The sequence below is a fragment of the Trichosurus vulpecula genome, chromosome 2 (genome assembly GCF_011100635.1).
Source record: "Trichosurus vulpecula isolate mTriVul1 chromosome 2, mTriVul1.pri, whole genome shotgun sequence".
NCBI lineage: Eukaryota > Metazoa > Chordata > Mammalia > Diprotodontia > Phalangeridae > Trichosurus > Trichosurus vulpecula.
In genome coordinates, this window is record NC_050574.1 from 389,136,205 (window position 1) to 389,158,346 (window position 22,142).

The window sequence follows — 22,142 nt, forward strand, 5'->3', positions numbered from 1 at the left end:
GGCAGAGGGATGAAATGGAGAATTGTAAAGACCCGGGTTTGACTCCCACTTTTGCTACTTACTGCCTACGAGACCTTGGGCAAGTCTCTCTGCTTCTCTCAAACTGGCTTTGGTTTCTTCGTCTGTAAAATAAAGGAGTTATACTAGTTGCCCTCTACCTTTTTTAATTCTAAATTTATGATTCTACGTCATTTTATCTAGGCAACTGGGTGGCCTAGAGAGAGTGCTGTACCTGGTCAGGAAGACCTGGAAGGTCAGTTCTCACCTTGGAGTCTTACTAGCTATATGAACCTGGGAAAGTCACTTACCTGCTTTTTGCCTCATTCTCATCATCTGTAAAATGGACATGATATTAGTACCTACCTCACAGGGCATTGCTGTGAGGACCAACTGAAATAATAAGTATAAAGCACTCTGCGAGCCTTAAAACATTGTATAAATACTCGCTGTTATTGTTCTGTAAGACAGAGTGCCCGGCTTCTAGTAAGTGATTAATAAATGCTTGTTGCCTGCCTGCCTGCCTGCCTGCCAGAACTCAAGGATCTCTGAGATCCTTTCCCACTCTGACATCCCATGATTCATTATAACTTCTGGGCTTCAGTGAGTGGGAGAATTTGTTGTTGTTAACGGGGTTTTTGTTTTGTCAGAGCTATTTCTGTCTTCTGGTTTTTTTTTTAAAAGCATGTGCATAAATGCTTCTGTATACCTACAGAGGTAGAGAACTCTGAGAACCCCAAGCTTGCCAATTGTACCGTACCCAAGGAAATCTCCAGGAAAGAAGTCAAAACTCCTTTTAGGTGGCATAATGGATAGAGGGCTGAGCCTAGAGTTAGGAAGACCTGAGTTCAAATCCAACCTCAGACTTCATCTATGTTCACCTTTCCACCTGTGGGGACGTGGACCAAAGAACAAAGCCTTTTACTAAGGGGATTTGTTCTGTTTGGATTCAGTCACAGGACTGCACTTGAGGACCTAGAGGACCCCACGTGGCCTTGAGGCTGCAGGTTCCCCCCTTGGACCAAACCTTTCTTGCTGTCCCATTTTTTCTTTGGAGGGCGTGGGCAAGCCCTCCAAAGCCCATTCCATAAGATCGCAGGTTTAGGATCTTTCTAGAAGGGAGGAGACAGTTAAAGACAGAAAGGTGGGAAATTCTCCTCAAAAAGGAATGGAGTAAAGAGGGCACCATGCTACTAACTTGTGAAAAAGAAAAACCGTTAATAGCCCAAGTTTCTCCCAGCACTTCCTATTCGAGCCCAGGTGACTTCAGTTTCAGATGTGGGCAGTGGCCGGATGAGGAAGAGAGCAGTCAGTGCACGCTCATGCAGTGACAGTGACTCACAGCCCCGAAAACTTCTTTGATGTAATTTATTATTGAATGGAGCTGCCTTGCTCCGTTTTAAAGACCTGAAACCTGGTTGTTTTTCTTAATGATATCAGCAGCCCCTAAAAGGCATGAAATAGGATTGCTTATCCGAGTTTATCCACTTTTTTCCTCTCCCCAGTGAACCTGATGTAGTTATCTTAATTTTTTTTCTTTATCTTAGAAAATGAAAGAATGGCCACATGAATGAATTACTCACAGCCTAGAAGATAGCCCGTGGTGTTTTTATGAGTAAAGGCAATTTTGCTGTTAAGGCTTTCTTGAATTTAAGAAGGGGATATGTCCCTTTGAGTTCTTTTCTCTCTCTTTGATTAGAGCAGAGGAGATTCAGGGCACAGGCCAGGGTTTCCATATTTCACATCTGCCAGTGTACGATGGGGATGGGGAAAAGGAAGGGGAAGTGGGTGTGGGAGAAAAGGGAGAGGGAGGAGGGTTATATTGTAACTGAGGTGGAGGGTTACTTTAGGCCAAGAATTTTTATATGAGGTTGTGGGACCAATCTCCAAGTTCATTTGGCCTGAGGCTTGACGGTGGAGAAAATTAAGAACATCTTATTGGGGTGGGAAATAAGATGGTAGAGAAAAGGTGGTGCTTCCCAGAAATAGTCTGCCACCCAGGGGAGGAAGGAGAGACTCAGGACTATCCTGGAGATTTGTTTACTATAGGATTTATATTATTTATATTGTCCTATACCTATGACTTATTATTAGGTTGACAGAGGGTGCTCAAGAGACTTGCCTTCTTTGTCTAGAAATATTGTTTAGCTAAGCAAGTGTGTGTACGTCTATAACATCCCCTCTCCCCTTCCCTCCTCCGTACTTCCCCTTTCCTTTCTCTCCCGTTTGCCTCACCCCGCCTTTCCCCTACCCATCACACACTGGCAGATCTGAAATATGGACACATTGGCCTGTGCCCTGAATTTCCCCTGCTCTATTAATGGCTCCCCTACTACACACACACACACACACACACACACACACACACGCTTTGCTAAACAACATATATGTGTGTGTATATATATATATATAAACTACATAAATATATATAAAAGCTAAACTATATAAATATATATGCACACACATTTTTATATATGTACACACATATATCATATATACATATATGCCCGTGCATATATACATACACATACACACATGTGTACAAAATATACATATACTTATGTGTGCACATAGATATGTATGACACACACGCATATTTATATATGTATACATGTACACACATATTTATTATATATGCACACATATATCTGTGCATATATTTGTACAATACACAATATATATTTTTGTATACACACATACATTTGTTTACATATCTACATATGTATGCACATACCTCTCTATCTCCATCACTCTCGGCTACAATTTTAGAGATTGCCAAGATAATCAGACTGGATGAGACGAGTTGTAAAAGCTGTTTATTCTGTGTGAAACCTCTCCTTTTTATTCTTCTGGCTACCTCGGAGGGATCATGAAAAAATTCTAGTACATTAACATATGCTGCCTTTGAATGCTCCCCTAAACCATCAGCCTTTGCCAGCTGTGCTTAAGCTACATGGAGAACAGGGGTCAGAGAGGGGAACATTTAAGTTCCCTCCCCTTCTTTGTCTCCCACCTTCCCTAATGAGCAAGTTCTATAAGGTTGGGGTTAGTTTCAGTCAGAAATATTTCTTCAGGGGAAAAGCCCTGGCAGAGGGCCCATTCTTTCTTCCAATCCACTTCACATAAGCGTATCTCAAGGCCAAAGGTGAGGGTCTTTCACTCATTCGATGGAGGCATTATTTGGATCACAGCCAGTTTTTGTCCACACTTAGCTGCTCACCACAGATAGGATAGCCGATTTAACCCTTTGGTGACACTTTTAACAAATGTACCAGGACTTTTGCTTCTAAATCAACTAAAATCCCCAGTATTGGGGGGTTCTGAGGCTTACCTGAGCTGGGAGAGATGATCAGGTTCTCCCCTTTCCGAATGTCCATTTATTGAGGGAGCATTTGCTAGGGAACAAGAGAGAACCTGTTACAATGCCCTCAAAGTAGCCACCTTGGGAGGTTTTACACTCGTTTTAATGATGTTGCCTTTACTAAAAACATTTTTTTTTGGTACAACCTTGTTAGAAATGCTTAAAGAACCAGTGTGTGAGCCAGATATATAATTATGTTGTTATTGTAGTCATGCCATATTTTTCATAGAATCCCAGAATTTGAGAGTTAAAAGGGATTTCTCAGAGCCCATCTGATCCAACCCATACACAAAAGGAATCCCTGTTTAAAACATACCTGCTTGAAGACCCCCAAGGAGAGAGAACAAAACAGCTTTGGAGGCAGGTCCTTCGATTTTAGGCAGCTCAAATTTTTCAGAAGGTTTTCTTGTCTTCAGTATTAAAATGGGCTCTCTACAAGTTCCTCCCATTTTTAATCATAACAATGGCACTTTACATATGTCATCTCACCTGCTCCTCATGACAAGCTCCTGAGGTAGGCAACATGAATATTATCCTCTTTGCTACTTTTTTTTTAAACTAAAAACTCTTCCCAGCTTGATCACCTATGTCACAGTTAGTACCAAAAGGTTTCGATTCCTTCTCAAGGAACTAAAATTGTCCAGTATTGAGGACGATTAGAAGAATGTGCTGTGGGCTCTAAAGAAAAATTGCAGTTTTGTTTTTTTAAATAACAGCAGTATCACAAGGATAAATGTATATAGCCTCCCTATACTCTGAAGGGGCAACAATTCATTTGGAAACATAAGTTATTTTTTAAAAAGTTTTTAAAAAAACACCACAGATCCAACAGTAGTTGCAGCATAATAATAATAATAATAATAATAATAATTAGCATTTACACAGCACTTTAAGGTTTGCAGAATTATGTATATATATATGTATATGTATATATATATATATATACACACACACACACACACACACACACACACACACACACACACATAATTTCATTTGATCCTCCCAGTGAGAGGACCTTGTGAGATAGATGCTATTGTTAGCCAGGGGCCCCTGGGCGGCATAATGGATAGAGGACTGGGCCTAAAGACTGTTAGCTTCTTACTAGCTGTGTGACCCTGGGCAAGTCACCTAAACGGTCTCAGTCTCAGTTTTCTCATCTGAAAAATGGAGATTATAAGAGCCCATACCCCAACTGGGTTGTTATGTGACTCAGTTGAGAGACAACACAGGTAAAGATGCTCTGCAGACCACAAAGCGGTATATAAATGCTAGGTATTCTTTCACAAATGAGAGAAGGTAAGTGAATTGTCCAGTTCATATAGCTAGTCAGTGTCGGAGGCAGGATTTGAATTTAGATCTTCCTGACTCCAGGTCCTAGACACTATTCACTACACAATTTAGTTGCCTGATATAATGATTTCATATCTATTAGAGGGTACCTGTAGGTCTATCTACATACCCCTATGGTTATAATGGTTTAGTTGGTCAGGCTGATGGGGTGCTTGTGCTTGGACCCTAACTCTAACATCACATTTCTTCTTAGCCTCTGCTTGGGTTCCTGTGCCTGAACCCCCAGTTCTAAAATCACATCTCTCCCTAGCTTCAAAGCATTGGCCCTAGCAGATTCTCTCCAGTTCAAGGGCAGCATGCCTTTAGCCAACCACTTATCTCTACTCCTTTCACAGTAGGCAGCTATGCCTATCTATAGACTGACTCCCTGTGTATTGCTAATTGGCTGTGCACTGGGACGTAACAATATTTACTACTTACTGACCTTCCTGTTATGTATCCTAGACACAATCAAATGTATACTCCCTTACATTCATCTTATCTAACAAGACATTTGATGGAGTCCACCCGGATATTGCCAGTCATCCATGACCTTTGGTTGACTTAGTGACGTTTTACAGTCAAAACCACACACCCAAGTAGCCCCCCCCGCCCTGGACTATTTTCCAGTGAACTCTGGGTAAGATACCTGTGCAGTAGATACAAAAAATACATGTTCCTTTAAGAACTGGAGGTCCAGGCACAGGTACCCAAGCAGAGGTTAAGGAGAAATGTGATGTTAGAGTTAGGATCCAAGCACAAGCACCCCATCAAGGCTACTCCTTTCTACCTAGGGGTGTGTTGGAGCTTCAACAAGCTCTCAAGAGATTGTTGTTAAATTTTCAGTGTAAGCATCTCCACCTTACAAATCAAAATGCTACAGATCAGGGCTTGATTTATTGTTTTGTTGACTGTCTAGGGTTAAGAAAGAGAAAATGACAGTAATTTAGATTAAATTCAAAAGTGTATTGTTTGCACACGCCCCGCCGATTGTTAAACATTTACCAGCACTCCCTTGACTCTACCCAGATATGAGGAGAAAGTATTGATGCAGAAGCTGAATTCCCATAGTGAGCTTGCAGCAATGTCTGAATTTTTTTGTTAATCGGTTCTTTATCTACTGGTATCAATGGGAGAAAAATGTATTGTGCACAGTATATTACTACCAGTGACAATGTGTTGAATCAGCTTTTGATGAGACATTTGTTTCCCACAAAGGGAACAACTATTTTATTACAATGCTGACTTTAGAGTCTGAAAGAGGAGAGACTTGATTTATACAGTTCTTGGATCTATTTACTTCTCTAGGAAGCCTGCCAATCAAGTAAAGTAGGAAATGTGATATTTCAATGAGCTACACGTACAAAATGGCATCTATGTAATGTTCCAAATGTTTATTAAGCACCTACTATGTGCAAAGGACTGCCCTAGGTGCTGGGATACAACAATGAGATATGATACAGTCTCTGCCCCCAATTAGTTTGCAATCTAGGAGTTTTTGTTGTTGCTGTTGCTTCTTGGGAGGGGAAGGGTTAAGGACGAGGCATGTGTTTTCCATGGTATGGGAGCTCCTGGTGTGGAAAACTCTCTCTATTGGCGTAGATCAGAAACTTCATCTACAATTCATTGTCTTGAGGTCCTGAGAGATTGAGACGTTTGGCCATGGTCATACAGCTTGATCATAGATATAACAATTAGATTGATAGGAATAGGTGAAATAGATGGAAAAAGGGAAAGTTTAGAGAGAAAAGGACAGAGCTTTGGTTGATGCACATACTTTGAGGATGATCCAGCAGAGGAGACTGAGAAGGCTTGGTCAGGCAGGTAGAACAAGAACCAGAAAGAGCAGGGGAATGCAAGGGAAGTGAGAAAAGGACCATTCAGGAGGAGAGTATGGTAAACAATGCCCAAAAGCCGTAGGGAGGTCCAGTTTGATGAAGATTGAGAAAAGAGTGTCGGATATGGTAGCTGAAGTGATTGGTAACCTTGAAGTGAACAATTTCTCCTAAGTGGTAGAGTCAGAAGCCAGATTGCAAGGGGAGTGGCAAGTTTTTTGGAGGTAAATGCTGATGACTTTTAAGAGTTTGATTGTACAAGAAAGAAGAAATATAGTACAATAGGTTAATGGCTTGTTAGAGCCAAATCAAAGTTTTGTAAGGATATAGGGAGACCCGGTCATGTTTGTAGCAGCTGAGAAAGGAGACAGTACATCATAAAAGGGTAAAAGATGATAGAAAGAGTGGGAATGATAAAGTCATTTCCTTTGGTTGGGGATGAAATCAAGACACACAAGAAGGGTTGACATCGTCAAGAGGAAAGGTCACCTTTTCTTCAAAGACTGGACAAAAAAATAGGCACAATGTAAAAGGGTTTGTGAGAAATAGAGTAGAAGAAAAGAGGGGACTTATTGTGATTGGCTTCAGTTTATTTATTCATTTGTTTATTAAGAAGGTAAGGGCAGGAGGATATGTGGGAGAATGAAGAAGAAAAGATTTGAAACAGCTGTAGCTTCAGGGGATATGATGATGGTCAATCACAGAAAAATAAAAGGAGATTACTTGTAGCGGTGAGGGTCTAGTTGAGATTAGATCATTTAAATTTATCATGGACCAAGTGTATATATTTGTGTGACTTTCTCCCGTGGTATAGCAGCATGAGAGTAGCGACAGAGAAGGTAGAATGTAGGAGCAAACTGGGGTTGTGGTTTGACCAGCTGTAAGACAAGTGGTTGTTCAGTCCTTTCAGTCATGCCTGACTCTTTGTGACCTCATTTGGGGTTTTCTTAACAAAGATACTAGAGTGGTTTGCCATTTCTTTCTCCGGCTCATTTGATAAATGAAGAAACTGAGGCAAACAGGGTTAAGTGACTTGTCCAAGGTCACACAGCTGGCCAGATTTGAACTCAAGAAGGTGAGTCATTCTGTCTCTAGGTTGGGTAATCCACTGAGCCACCTAGTGGGGAATTCAAAGGCATGAGATATACTTGATGTGATTGTCTATATGGTCAAGACAGCCAAAGGGAAGGAAGTGAGGGCAGGGCAGAGGTAATAGACTGAACAGGATTGGAGGTTCATGGAAAAGGAAAAATAACATTTAGAAGCAGTGAGGCAGAGAGAGATGATATGAGGTCATGCTCAAAAGAGGAGTTTCTGAGATTAGGATCACTGAGGTAGCAAAGTTATGATTGGCAGTGATGGTGGGAGGTAAGTTACAAACATCTCTGTGGGTGGTTGAGATGGAGTAAAATCGTGGCTTGTGGGAATTGAGGAGGGATGTTGAATTGGGAGGCTAGATTGTTTGTGAGGACATCAACATGCATATTGAAATTTCTGGATATGAGGGCAAGTTTGGAGAGGAAGACTGTGAGACACTTCTTGAACTGGATAAAAGAGGAAAAGAGATCAAATCATTCAGTGAGTCAGTTAGTTAATATTTATTTTATATGGGAATTTATATGTAAATATTCATATATGTAATGTTATATAATATGTAATTTATATGTAAATATACATGTTTAATATTTATTAAGTGATTACTATGTGCCACTTAGCACTATGCTAAGCACTGGGGTACAGATACGGAGTTTACATTCTAATCCGGGGTAAACAATGCCTAAACGAATACTGAAAAGGTGCTGGGGAGAGGCAAAGGTACTTGGCCTGGGAGCATGATAGAGGAAATCACACACAGTGCCTGGAGTTAAGATATTTCATTAAATGAAGGTTCTGGGAAGATCTCTCCCTTCAGAGGGAGAGGTGGAAAGATAACCTCCAATGTGTAAATTTTGGTGTCAGAATGAGGCTTCAGAGGCAGCTGGGTGGGAGAGCGGATAGAGCATCAGGCCTCATGAGTTCAAATGTGACCTCAGATACTTACTAGCTGTGTGACCCTGGTCAAGTCGCTTAATGCCATCTGCCTCAGTTTCCTAATATATAAAATGAGCTGGAGAAGTTGATGACAAATCGCTTCAGTATCTTTGCCAAGAAAACCCCAAATGGGGTCACGAAGAGTCAGACAGGACTATAATGACTAACAGCAAGAAGCGCTGGGGCAAGGCAGAGGAGGTCCGAAGTACAACCTGGAGATGAACGAGGAGAAGAATGACCTAGAGGCTGGTAGATTGTTGTATCAGAGACATGTGGTGTCCATGGGTCGGGGTGAAATAGTGTCTCATGGAGGATGAGAGAAGGAACATCTCATCTCCCAATTCACTGGAGACGGTGGTCAGAGACACAGTATGTTTAGGAAGAATCCAGGTTTTCCTGAGTGAAAAAGAAGGAATGAATGTGAGAGGAAAGGATCTGGGATGAAGTGCTATGGTGGATAGAGCATTGGTTCTAGAATCAGAGAACATAGCTTAAAATCCTGTTTCTGACTCTACCCTTGTGACCTTGGGCGAGTCACTCAATTATCTTGAACTTCTGTTTCCTCCCATGTCTAAGATAAAAGGGTCAAATTACATGTGTTTTAGATCCCTTCAGAGTGATTCTTAGAAAGTTTGTTAAAGGTGGAACGGTTATTCAAGATAGTACAATAGAAGGGAAGGGAGGAGGAGAATGGAGACTGGGAAGAGGTGGAACCGAGCCAGATGGGGATGAGAGAATATGAGGCAATAACAGGTAAAGGCAGGGTTCACCTAGGCTGATGGGGACTGAATCATAGGGATCAATGAGGGAAGAGATGAGACTCTGCCAGACATAGCTCCCAGTCTTTATGTCTGGTGATGATGGAGGACAGTGTCATTCTAATCTATTTACAAATATCAGGGGGAAAAGAAGAAAACTAAAACATCAGGAAGATATATATATATATATATATATATGTATATATATATATATATATATATATATATATAAATAAATATAAATCAATAATATGTAGTTATAGAAATATCTGATGATTAGGTCCCCAGAGGCCTGACTGAACTCCTCCTCAGTTCCAGTTCCTTTGCTTCAACCCAAGATGGTGCGAGATGACATTCACTCACACATTGAATATATACTTGGTTCATGTTTGGACCTCGCTGTCCAAGTCCTTGGATGAAGTCACAGAGGTGAAAGGCCTGGTGTCTCAGGTTACAGAGGTCTGAGGCAGTCATTTTCAAAAATCATTCAGTGATTCAGGGAAGAATAGGTAGGACATTTACATGTGGCATAGGTTTTAGGGTGAGGACATCTCCAAATCTAGTCCTTGTAAGGGGCTGGGCATGGAATCTCATTTTCCTGATGAAATGATGGATGGCAAAGGACGGTATATTTCCTGAGGTAGAGACCCAGGTGTCAAGATAGAAGGCAGACCTTAGAGTGAGGAAAACCTGGATCCAAGTCCTGCCTCTCATACATATTATGTACCAACCCTTGACTAGTGACTCATGGTTTCTATGGCATTCTCTTAGACTATAAATTACAGACAGAAGCCTGATTTGAATTGGAGGAGGGGGTTTCTGGATTAAATCATGGGTCTAGACCAAGGGGAAAAAAAAGCACAGCATAGGCCAGAGTAGGATTTGCCTTTATATCTGACATTCCACTGCCACCTACTTGGCTCCTGATGCTGAAGAACCTCGAGGTAAGTGGGCTGACATGTTGTAGTGTCATTTTCTCAGATCATTTTGGTGACACTTGCCCTCAAGAGGAGGATTAACAAATCAAAAGGGCAAATGCTAGAGAGGGTGAGATTTTGGTGACCCAATCATATGCCCTGCAAGGTTATTTCTCAGAGAAAAAAAAATCAATATCCAAATTAAGGGGGGAAACCTACAGAGACTGAAGATTAAAGTTTCCTCTTAAAATATTATATACAAGGAGGTTTTATGGATTGAAAGGCCAGAGATGCAATGCATTTAACTTAGCATGTTCCAGGAAGGAAAGTGTCATGTGATGAACGGTACTAATCAAAATGTCAAAGCTAAAATTATGTGGAGGCCAACATTGACCAAGGGGGTGGTAGTCAAAACAGAAAATCATAATAAACCCAAAGGAGCACTTACATCCCATAGCTGAATTTTTCTCCTTTTTAACATTTTTATTTAAAGTTTTGAGTTCCAAATTCTGTCACTCCCTCCCCCTTTCCTGGGATGGTAAGCAATTAGATATAGGTTGTATATGTGCCATTATGTACATTTCCATTTTAGTTATTTTGTACAAGATGACTTGAATAAAAGAAAAAAATAAAAGAAAGAAAGTTAAAAAATAGCATAGTCCAGTCTGTGTTCAATCACTGTCAATTTTTTCTCTGAAGGAAGATAGTATACTTCATCATTAATCCTTTGGGATTGTCTTGGATCATTGTATTGCTGAGAACAGCTAAGTCATTCACAATTCTTCATCAAACAATATTGCTGTTACTATGTATTTCCTGCTTCTGTTCACTTCACTATGTATCAGTTCATATGAGTCTTTTCAGGTTTTTCTGAAATCATCCTGCTTATCATTTTTTTAAAGCACAATAATATTCCATTACGATCATGTACCACAGCTTGTTTAGCCATTTCCTAATTGATGGGCTTTGATTTCTAATTTTTAGCAACCACAAAAAGAGCTGTTATGAATATTTTTGTACAAATTGATCCTTTTCTCTTTTTTTACATGTTTTTGGGATATAAACCTAGCAGTGTTATTGCTGGATCAAAGCATATTCACAGTTTTATGGGCATAGTTCCAAATTGCTCTCCAGAATGGTTGGATCAGCTCACAATTCCACTAGCAGTGCATTAGTGTCCCAGTTTTCCCACATACCCTCCAACATCCAACATTTTCCTTTTTTGTTATATTAGCCAATCTGATAGATGTGAGGTGGTACCTCAGAGTTTTTTAATTTGCATTTCTCTAACCAATAGTGATTTAGAGCATTTTTTCATATGACTATAGATACCTTTGATTTCTTCATCAGAAAACTACTTGTTCATATCTTTTGACCATTTATCAATTGGGGAGTGACTTGTATTTTTAAAAATTTGCCTCAATTCTCTACATATTTGAGAAATGGGGTCTTTATCAGACATACTTGTTGCAAAATTCCATCCCCCCCAGTTTTCTGCTTTCCTTGTAATTTTGGTTGCATTGGTTTTGTTTGTGCAAATATTTTTTAATTTTATATAATCAAAATTATCTATTTCATTTGTAATGCACTCTGTGTCTTCTTTGTTCCTAAATTCTTCCCTTATCCATAAATCTGACAGATAAACTTTCATGCTTTCTTAATTTCCTTGTGGTATCACCCTTTATGTGTAAATCATGTACCCATTTTGACCTAATCTTGGTATGTGGTGTGAAATGTTGGTCTATACCTAGTTTCTGCTACCATAGCTGTATTTTGAACCTTATAATTAAAAAAGGTCAAAAATAGCTAAGTGGGGGGAATAGGAGGTAAAAGAAATGGCAAATACTTGAATATTCCAAAGAAAGAAAATAAAATAGTGGGTACTGGCCTAATAAATATACCTCTATGATAAACTTCTTCCCAGAAGACTTTTGATCAGACATTTGTTTCTGAACATGCATCCCTACAATATACTGTATTTATTTCTTGTCTCTATTTTCTGAAAAGAAGTGTGGTATGGTGGGTAGAACTGGTCCCAGTATTAAGAAGTCCTGGGTTGAAATCTCATCTTGGACAAATAACAATAATAATATCTAGCATTTATATAGTGCTTTACAGTTTCCAAAGCATTTTACATGCATTTTCTTATTTTATTTTTACAATAGCTGTGGGAAGAAAGTATCATTATTATCCTTATTTTACAGATGAGTAAACTAAGGCAGAGATTAAGTGATTTCTCAGGGTCACATAGCTAGTGAATGCCTGAGACAGAATTTAAACTTAGAGCTTCCTGACTTCAGTTTCAGTATGGTATCCCCCTGCACTATCTACCTTCTTTGTGAAGAAGAAGGAAGAGGAGGAAAAGGAGAAGGAAGAGAAGGAGGAAGAGAATGAGCAAGAGAAGAAGGAGGAGGAAAAGGGGGAAAAGAATGAGCAGGAGAGGGAGGAAGAAGAAGAAGAAGAAGAAGAAGAAGAAGAAGAAGAAGAAGAAGAAGAAGAAGAAGAAGAAGAAGAAGAAGAAGAAAGAGGAAGAGAATTAGGAGGATGAGGAGAAGGAGAGTGAAGAGGAGGAGGAGAAAGAGGAAGAAAAGGAGAAGGGGGAAGAGAAGGAGAAGAAAAAGAGGAAGGAAGAGGAGAGGGAGAAGGAAAAGGAGAAGGATGAAAATGACAGTGATGACAACAAGCATTTTTTAGGTACCTATTCTGTGCCAGGCATTGTGTTTTAAGTACTGTGGATACAAAGAAAGTCAAAACTACACAAAGACCCCGACCACAAGGTCCTCACATTCTAAAGGGAGAGACAACAAGCAAAAAAGAATTATATACAAGATTATACAATTCAAATGGGAGGTAATCTTAGAGGGAAGGGACTAGCAGTGGGAAGGGACTCATACCGGCTATATGATCTTAGGCAAATCACTAAAATCTCTTAGTGCCCCTAGAGACTCTAAGACTATTAATTGCAGAGAAGATACCCATCAGCATTGGTAGAGGGAGTTTTTCCATTGGAGGCTCCCAATACCAGTGAAGTCACAGGTCCAGTTGTATCCCATCCATGCCTCTATTTAACTCTGTGAGTTCCCTCAATTTCCTTAATGCTTGTTTCATTTGCCATCCTCTGTTTTTCTGCCGTTTTCCGCTGAAGTGTCTTGAATTAGTTTGCATTCAGTGTGCCTAAACATTTGCTCTCATGCCAAACTCAACCCTTCAGTGCACTGCATGACTTAAGTGGCACTGCAAAGCTCTGCCTACCATTAAAATAATGTCCCTACTGGTCTACTGTGACATTATCCTACCCTTGTAGCTGGCCTGAAACTTGAACCTTTGGACTTCCCCATGAGTTTAGCTATCTTAGGTGGAGCAGTGGATAAAGCACTGGACATAGATTCAGAAAGACCTGAATTCAAATCCAGCCTCAGATGTGGTATGACCTTGGGCAAGTCACTTAAACTATGTTTGCTTCATTTTTCTCAGCTGTAAAATGGATGTAATAATAGCACATCTCTCCCAAGGCTATTGTGAAGACCAAATGAGTAAAGCCCTTAACGTAGCTCCTGCCATTATATAAATGCTACTTGTTACTATCACTATTGCTTATTACTATCCTGCCAGATCCAATTACCTTTTCGCAGTCATTGTTCTTGTTGACCTCTCTGCAGCATCTGATACTGTGGACCACCCTCTCTTCCCAGATATACCCTCCTTGCTGTGTTTTCATGACTCTGCTTCCTTTCGATTCTAGTCCTCTCTGTCAGACCATTCTTTCTCAGTTTCCTTGGCTGGAATATCATCCCAGGCCCCACTGCAGGTATATCCCAAGGTTTGAGCCTCAGCCTTCTTTGCTTTTTCTTCTATACGTTCTATCTTGGTGATCTTGTCAGATCTTATGGATTCAATTATAATCTCTAAGCAGATGACTCCCAAATCCATACATTCAACCCTAGTGTTTCAACGATCCGGCTAGCAGCTGTTGTGGGGGTGAAAGACCAACACAAGCCCAACAACAAGCATGCTACCAGCACGTTGCAGAAGCCCAGGTTCTTTTGATCTGCTTTACTAAGGAAAGCAACGTTAAGGAGTTAACAAGCTTACTTTAATCTGGCATACAAATACCATTCATTTAGTTCAGGGGAAAAAGCCAGCACCCTGAACTTCAGAGCAAAATACAAACAAATTACAAACATCAACAGACAGACCAAATACAATTCATAGTTACCAACATCTAAGTTCAGCCTGGGAGCTCATAACAAGGGCTGGCCCAGAGTCACGCGTGCCACCACAGCTGTGGGTAAGAGCTCTGAGAAAGAGAAAGCCAACCCCTGGTTTTATATCTTTTTCAGGGTCAAGGGTGAGTCACACATGCAACTCACCCACATGACCTGAAATCATCATAGAGGTGACTTAAACCCACATGATCTAAAAGCCTCTGATGTCCCAAACATGCCACTCAAACCCATGTAAACTAGGCCCTCCCCTGGGGCAAAGAGGTCACCAAGGACTCCCAATCTAATCAAGGAAACAAAGGCCAAACTCTTCAAGGGCACTTGGTTGAACTGAGTGCTAAGAGCCCATTTTGATTGCCAACACACCTAGTCTGTCTTCTCATCTCCAATCCCTCCTCACAAACTGCCCATTGAACATTTCCAAGGGGCTGTCCCATAGGTAGCTAGGTGGTGGAGTGGATAGAGAGCTGGGCCTGGAGTCAAGAGGACCCAAGTTCAAGTACAGTTTTGGATGCTTACTAGTTGCGTGACTCTAGACAAATCACTTAACCCTGTTTACCTCGGTTCCTCATCTGTAAAATGAGCTGGAGAAGGAAATGGGAAAACACGCCAGTATTACTGCCAAGAAAACTCCAAATGAGTTCATGGGGAGAGTTGGACATGACTGAAACAACTTGATATCAAGTCCCACGGGCATCTCAAACTCAAGGTGTCCAAAAGATAACTCGTTATTTTCCCCTACCCCTATCCTTCCACCCCAACCATCCTTCACTCAGGTTTGCAAATTCAGGGTCATTTTACACTCTTTAATCTCCCTTGACTCCCCTTATTGCTCCTCTGATATGTCTTATATCTGTCCCTTTCTCAACATTCATCATCCACTCATAAGTAACCACCCTAGTTTAAGCCCTTATTAAGTCTCCTCTGCACTACTGCAATGGTTTCCTCATCGGTCTCCTTTCCTCTGGGCTCTCCCTTCACTAATCTGTTCACACAGCTGCCACAGAGATACTCCTAAAGCATAAATATAATGATGTCACTCCACCCTGCTCAAAAGCCCCAGAGCCTTACCTATATTTTCTGTAGGGTTAAATACAAACTCCTCCGTTTGACATTTAAAGCCCTTCACAATCTATCTCTTGCCTACCTTTCTGGACTTACTGCCTACTACAGTTTCACACAGGGCAGCTACGTGACACAGTGGATGGAGTGCTGGGCTTGGCATCAGGAAGATGAGTCTTCTTGAGTTCAAGTCTGGCCTCAGACACTTACTAGCTGTGTAACCCTGGGCAAGTCACTTAACCTCGTTTGCCTCAGTTTCCTTGTCTGTCAAATGAGCTGGAGAAGGAAACGACAAACCACTCCAGTATTTTTGCCAAGAAAATCCCAAATGGGGTTGTGAAGAGTCAGACATGACTGAAAAACTACTGAACAACAATTCCTTCACGCACTCTGTGATCCAGCCAGACTGACTTGCTTGTTATCTTTCAGATGTGATACTTCATCTCTCTTCACAACTATAAACATCCTTCTTGTTGCACTTAAGCATTTTTTTTGAAGACTTTGCTTATTCTGGGCTTTAGCCTTTATGACACTATTTTTACAATTCTGTTTTCCTTTTGTGTTTGTTTTCATGTTAGATTCCCTGCATGCGAAAGGGAGTGTCTCAACTGAGAGTCTTCGGACAAGTGTCCCCAGAGGAAACCAGAAATTGGTGGAAAGGAGAGAAGAACCTGGTAAGTGAACTTTGCATTTTCCCCCTCTGGTCTTCTCAGTAATATCTAATTGACATTACTACTTCTATTGTGGGCAATTAGGGCCATTGGCTGGAATTGGCTGATAATTAACTGATTATCCATATCTAGGACTGTAGGAATCTGGAAGAAAGAGTGCAGGAGATGAGAACTTTGACAGCCCAGAAGAGCCTGGACTCCAGAACCTGTGGTCACAGAGCCTGCAGCTTAACAAAGAGGCATTGCAAACATTTGGTTAGAAATTGGAAGATTTAAGGGCAACCTACAAATTACAGCCATGTTAGCCTATATGGAAAGAGTGCACGGAAACTGGTCTATGACCTCCAAAGATCATTCTATGTTGAAGTTTTTGTCACAATCTATCAACAATTACATCTGCATGAATTGCAAATTAGTCTGCTTATTGGAGGACAAGGTACAAGGACCAGAAAGAGATCTCTTTGTTCCCTGGCTTATCACAGAAGGCAAAGTCCTATCTAGGAGAACTGGAAGAGATCAAAGATCCGAAATAATTCTTGGGAACACAGGTTTAGAGTTGAGAAGGACATTAGATGTTATCTGTTCCAACCCACTCATTTTACAGGTGAGGATACCAGGGCTTTGATAGTTCAAATGAATTGCCCAAAGAAGTAGCAGCACTTCCTGGTATTCTCTGTTACTCTCTCTCATACCATAGAATCTCAGTTTTAGAGCTGGAAGGGGCTTTAGAGGGCATTGAATCTATCCCCCCACCTCCATTTTCCAGATAAGGAAAGGTACAGTTATTATCAGAGATGTGATTTGAATTCGTGTGTTCTTGATTCCAAGTCTGGTCTTTTATCCAATTATGCTAGGGGCACTTAACCTGGGGTCCATAGATGTATTTCAAAGGGTCTGTCATCTTGGATGAGGAAGAAACAACATCTTTATTTTTACCAAGTTCTAACTGAAATTTACTGTTTCTTTTAATTATAAATATAGGCAACGAATTATTATTCTGAGAAGTCCACAGGCTTCACCAGACTGCCAGAAGGGTCTACAGCGCCAAAAAAGGTTAAGAATTCTGAAAATATACCATGATTTGATCAGAGAATATACAAATTAGGGACAGGAGAATCAATACATTAGAAGGTAAAAGAGTCTGAAGGATAGAAGGAAGATGTCTGAGTGGTTGGAACTATATGGCAGTGAAACTCTGCTCGGAGATTGAATCCGGACCTACTCAAGAGGAATCAGCAGTTATGTTTTATGGAAGAATCGGTGGAATTCACAGATACCTCTAAAAGTGAGGGAATCTGTTACTATCCACTAGAAAAAGAGAGGTGTCATGGTGGTCAGCAACTTTCTTTTGAGGAGAATGGGCATGAACATTTGGAAAATGTGTTATCTTCCTGGGGTATGTATTCAGACTGTGACCAAATACTTCTTCAAAACATGAAGACTGCTCCCACTTCTAGTGATTTGTGTGAGAACCAATGATACTGCTACATAGAAACTCTAGAAATTTTGCAGATCTGAGAAGGAAAGTAAAGGATTTAAGGCCACAAATAGTTTTATTATCATTGTTGCCGACTGAAGGTTGAGATTTTAGGAGGGAAAGTAGAATATGGAAAATTAACAGCTAGCAAAAAAGATTGAATCAGAGAATAGACATTTGATTTGGCAGTCACTTAGTAACTTTTTTCAGTTTGTGTCTTACTCTTTGTGACCCATTTAGGGTTTTCTTGGCAAGGATACTGGAGTGGTTTGCCATTTCCCTCTCAAGCTCATTTTATAGATAAGGAAACTGAGGCAAACAGAGTGAAATGACTTGCCCAGGGTCACACAGCTAGTAAGTGTCTGTGGCCAGATTTGAACTCGGGAAGATGATGAGTCTTTCTGACTCCAGAACCATTGCTCTCTCCACTGCACCACCTAGCTAACTTTGATTAGTCAGCCATGACTCAAGATGGGCTCTTGGTCAGGGACAGAGTCACATAATAACCAAAAAGAATATATTTGCCTGGAGACTGGGTGATTGATGACCACCCAATAAGCATTTATGAAGCACCTACTTGAGGACTTTGATCTAGCACCTTATCACCTCGACTAGATGACTGCAATTGCTTTCTAATTGACGTCCCTGCCTCTAGCCTTTCCCCATTCCAATTCACCCTCCACTCAGCTGTCAGATTGGTCTTCCTAAAGCACAGGTCCGATTCTGTTAACATTCTTCCCCTTCTCCCCAGCCATTCAGTAAACTCCAGTAGCTCCCTATTACTTCCAGGATCAAATAAATATAACACCATCTGCTTGGCATCAGAAGCCCCTTCTACCTTTCTAGTCTTTGAACATCTTATTCTCTGCCATGTACTCTGCAAGCCAGTGACTTCCTTCTTCCTCACAAAAAATATTCCATCTCCCAACTCTGGTCATTTCCACTGGCTGTCCTCCATGCCTGTGATTCCCTCCCTCCCTCCTCATCTCTGTCTCCTAGCCTCCCTGACTTCCTTGAGGTCTCAGCTAAAATCCTACCTTCTACAAAAGCCTTTCTTCATCTCCCTTAATGCTAGTGCCTTCCCTCTGTTGATTTTCTCCAATTTATCCTGTATATATCTTGTACAAACATAGTTGTTTGCATGTCTTCATCACCGTTAGAATGTAAGCTCCTTCAGAGCATGGACTGTTTTTTTGTTTTTTGGGTTTTTGTTTTTGTTTTGCCTTTCTTTGTATCCTAGAGTTTAGCACTGTGCCTGGCACATACTAGGTGCTTAATAAATGTTTACTCATTGACTGACCTACCAGCAGGACTTTAAGCTGGAAAAGGAGGAAGAAAAGAATTGCCCAGAGATAAGCTGTTAAGTCATTGAGATCTGCAGGTTTGACAAACAAAAAATTATCGTAGAGGTACTAGTATAGTATGCATCATATAATACAGTATTCAGAGGAGACCATGATTACAAAGAGAAGCAAAAATAGCACTTGTCATCCCACATGGCTTTTCACCTATGGGGGACAGAGTTTAACAAAATGAACTAGAGATCTTAACTTGAGGGGAGAAGTTTGACAACACCAGTGTTATTGAGTCTTAGTATGGGTGATTAATAACAAGATTGGAAGGATTCGCTTGATTCTGAGGGAAAGATTAGTTAGCATAGGTAGTGGAGTAGCATTGTAGATCAAGAAGATGGGCATTTATGTGGAAACCAATAAACCTGGGGAGGGAAGGCATTTGGGTGGGTATCAAAGAAGGTGGAACTTGGTGGGGAGCATGTTACAGGCTTCCTGGCAACCTGGAGGATCCGGATTCTATCATTCCTCATACATATCAAAGGCTCTCATGTAGTCAAGTTGTCGTTGTGGTGGGGGATCCAAGCAGCTGGCATCTGACAGACCTCTCTCTGCTGAAAAGCAGAGCTACCAATACATTCTTGACTTTCTTAGATGGTAATTTCATTTTTCAGAAGTGAAGCACGTCACTAATATTCTGAATCTGCCTCAGTAAAAAGAGGAAATGATTGATGAAGAGGAAATGAGGAAAACCTCGGGAAGCAGTCACTATGACCTCTTAGAGTTCATGAAAGATAATGAGTATACCACTGACTTGTACTCTAGACTTCACAGAGGCAAATTTAAGAGTGTAGAAGCAAGCTAGGTAAGCTTTTACTCCCTCACTTAGAAGCTGATTGGCAAAGATGGCAGAGACTCAAGTGTCAATACATTAATGAGGAAGAATGAGTCACTGTGACCTTCTAGAGTTCATGAAAGATAATGAGTATACCATTGACTTGTACCCTGAACTTCACAGAGGCAAATTTAATACTGTAAAAGAAAGCTAGTTAGGTTTTTACTCCTTCATCTAGAAGCTAGATGGTAAAGATGGCAGAGACTCAAGTGTCCATACATTAACGAGGAAGAGTGATGGAGAGCTTGCTGGAGGTGGCCTTTCCAAAGGAACCCTTTCTTCCTCCTGCCCTGAAGACCATGGCACCCAAAGTTCTGTTGATCTCCCTGGCTATAATCTTCCTGTCCTGTTACTATTCCCCATGTCCATGACCTAGGCATTTCATTTTATGTCTCCTGTCCCCCTAGGTAGCAGTCCCATGGCTCATAGTTACAAAACATAGTTGACTCGAGAGGGACAGGAAGTACCTTTAACAGAGATGAAGGACTTGAGGTGCAGAATACAACAAACATTTTGGGAGATTACCTTTAGCAGTTTATCAAGTAGAAATAAGAAAGCAATTGAATCAGGATTAGCTTTGAGCTAACATCTTAATAAATCATTCGTAGTATTATCCTAGGCTAAGTAAGAGGGTGAGAATTCATCTAAGGTTTATAATTACTAGAGCTGCAGGGAAATATGAATGGTCTTAACCTACTAAATAACTATAAATGTATGGTGTTTCCCTTGTTATGTTGAATACACTTCTCAGCCACTAATTGGTATTTATTCCTACTAAGAGTGAATTTGTCATTTATTCTTGCTTACTTACCTAGTACTCTGGCTCTTTACATGCTAAATGCTTTAAACCTCTTTCTGCCTAAGTACTTTGGGATTATTCTGTCCATCACAGAATCATTGTGGGTGATCAATGTAACCTCTGTTTCCCTCTTTCTTCTGTATATAATGTTATACCATGTGGCATAAGACAGTGGTGTCAAACTCAAATAGAAACAGATCACTACTGGGGGCATATTGACTCAGATAATCACAAAATTATCTATGTTGCATTGTATTTTTATTTATATTGTTAAACGTTTCTCCGTTATATTTTAATCTGGTTTGTGGCTGGCTCAAGTGAAGAGTTTGACAGCTCTGGTATAATGGAACTCATCCCCCAGAAGAGCTAGGTTCAAGTCATGACCCTGACATATACTAGCTGTGTTGGACAAGTTATTTAACTTCTCAGGGCTCAGAGAATTCTCTAAGTAGTAGAGGAAGTTCCTCACCTGGAACTCCTTACATCAAATGAAATCACAGGTCCAGTCCCTATCTAAAATGTTAAGAACTTGAAACTCAAAAGGACACATAGCTCCAGGTATAATCATGCCCCCTTTTCCTCCACATCCCTTTAGTGTTGGCAGTGATAGAACTTCATGCCTCTTTGTTAAGTTTGATCTGATCAGGTTTTTGACAAGTTGTTTTGTGGTTGGAAGGGCAGTAGCAGAAGGCAATCGGACATCTCTAATCTGGATGAAGGAAACAATGGACTGGAAATTCCATTTTCCTAGCAAAGGTCACTAAAATATTAATGGAGGAGGAGTCAGGAAGGGAAAGAGTTGAAGGATTTCTCAAATAACAAAAAATATTTTAAACAGATGAAGATTAGATGGTAATTGTAGAGTTCTTCAATGCTTCTATGATCTCATCATGGTGGGTATTTGTTACCCATACATTTCTTGTTCTGGTCTTTCTGTAAGTTCACCCCAAGGTACCCCACATCAAGATTATGCTGGGGGCCTTCCTCACTTGCTTTTGAGGCTGCCAATGGAGCACAGGAGTTATCCATTGGCCATTTTTGTTCTTCTACTCAAAGTGAGAACCTGAAAAGACCTTAGCCTGAAAGGGTCAGGGTCTCCCATGCATCCTGGGTCATCTCCAGTCATCCTGACGAATATCTGGCCACTGGACCCTGATGGCTCTGAAGGAGAAAGTGAGGCTGGTGACCTTGCACAGCCCTTCCTCCCTCAAATCAAAGTCAACTGCAAGTCACGTCATCATTTCCCTGATGTCATGGTCCTCTTTGAGAACAAAGGACAAACACAACAATCTTCGACATGACTGGTCCATCTCTTTATACCCCTACATATCCTTTACACTGCTTCTTACTAATTCCTTGCTTATAATATGCTACAGACTTTTCACACATCATGAAATTCATCATTTTCAATTCTTAGGAGATGGGTTTATTCCATAGCTTATAGCCATATTGCTCTGGCAGAATATTTATATTAAAAAGATTGGAAATGTGA

The 22,142-nt window shown here is 40.6% G+C and overlaps 1 protein-coding gene across 1 annotated transcript in view; it reads left to right on the forward strand.

The window, feature by feature from the left end:
* Positions 1-22,142, forward strand: part of VWA3B (von Willebrand factor A domain containing 3B) — a 223,177-nt gene that overhangs the window by 68,585 nt on the left and 132,450 nt on the right. The gene's annotated exons all lie outside the window — the stretch shown is intronic.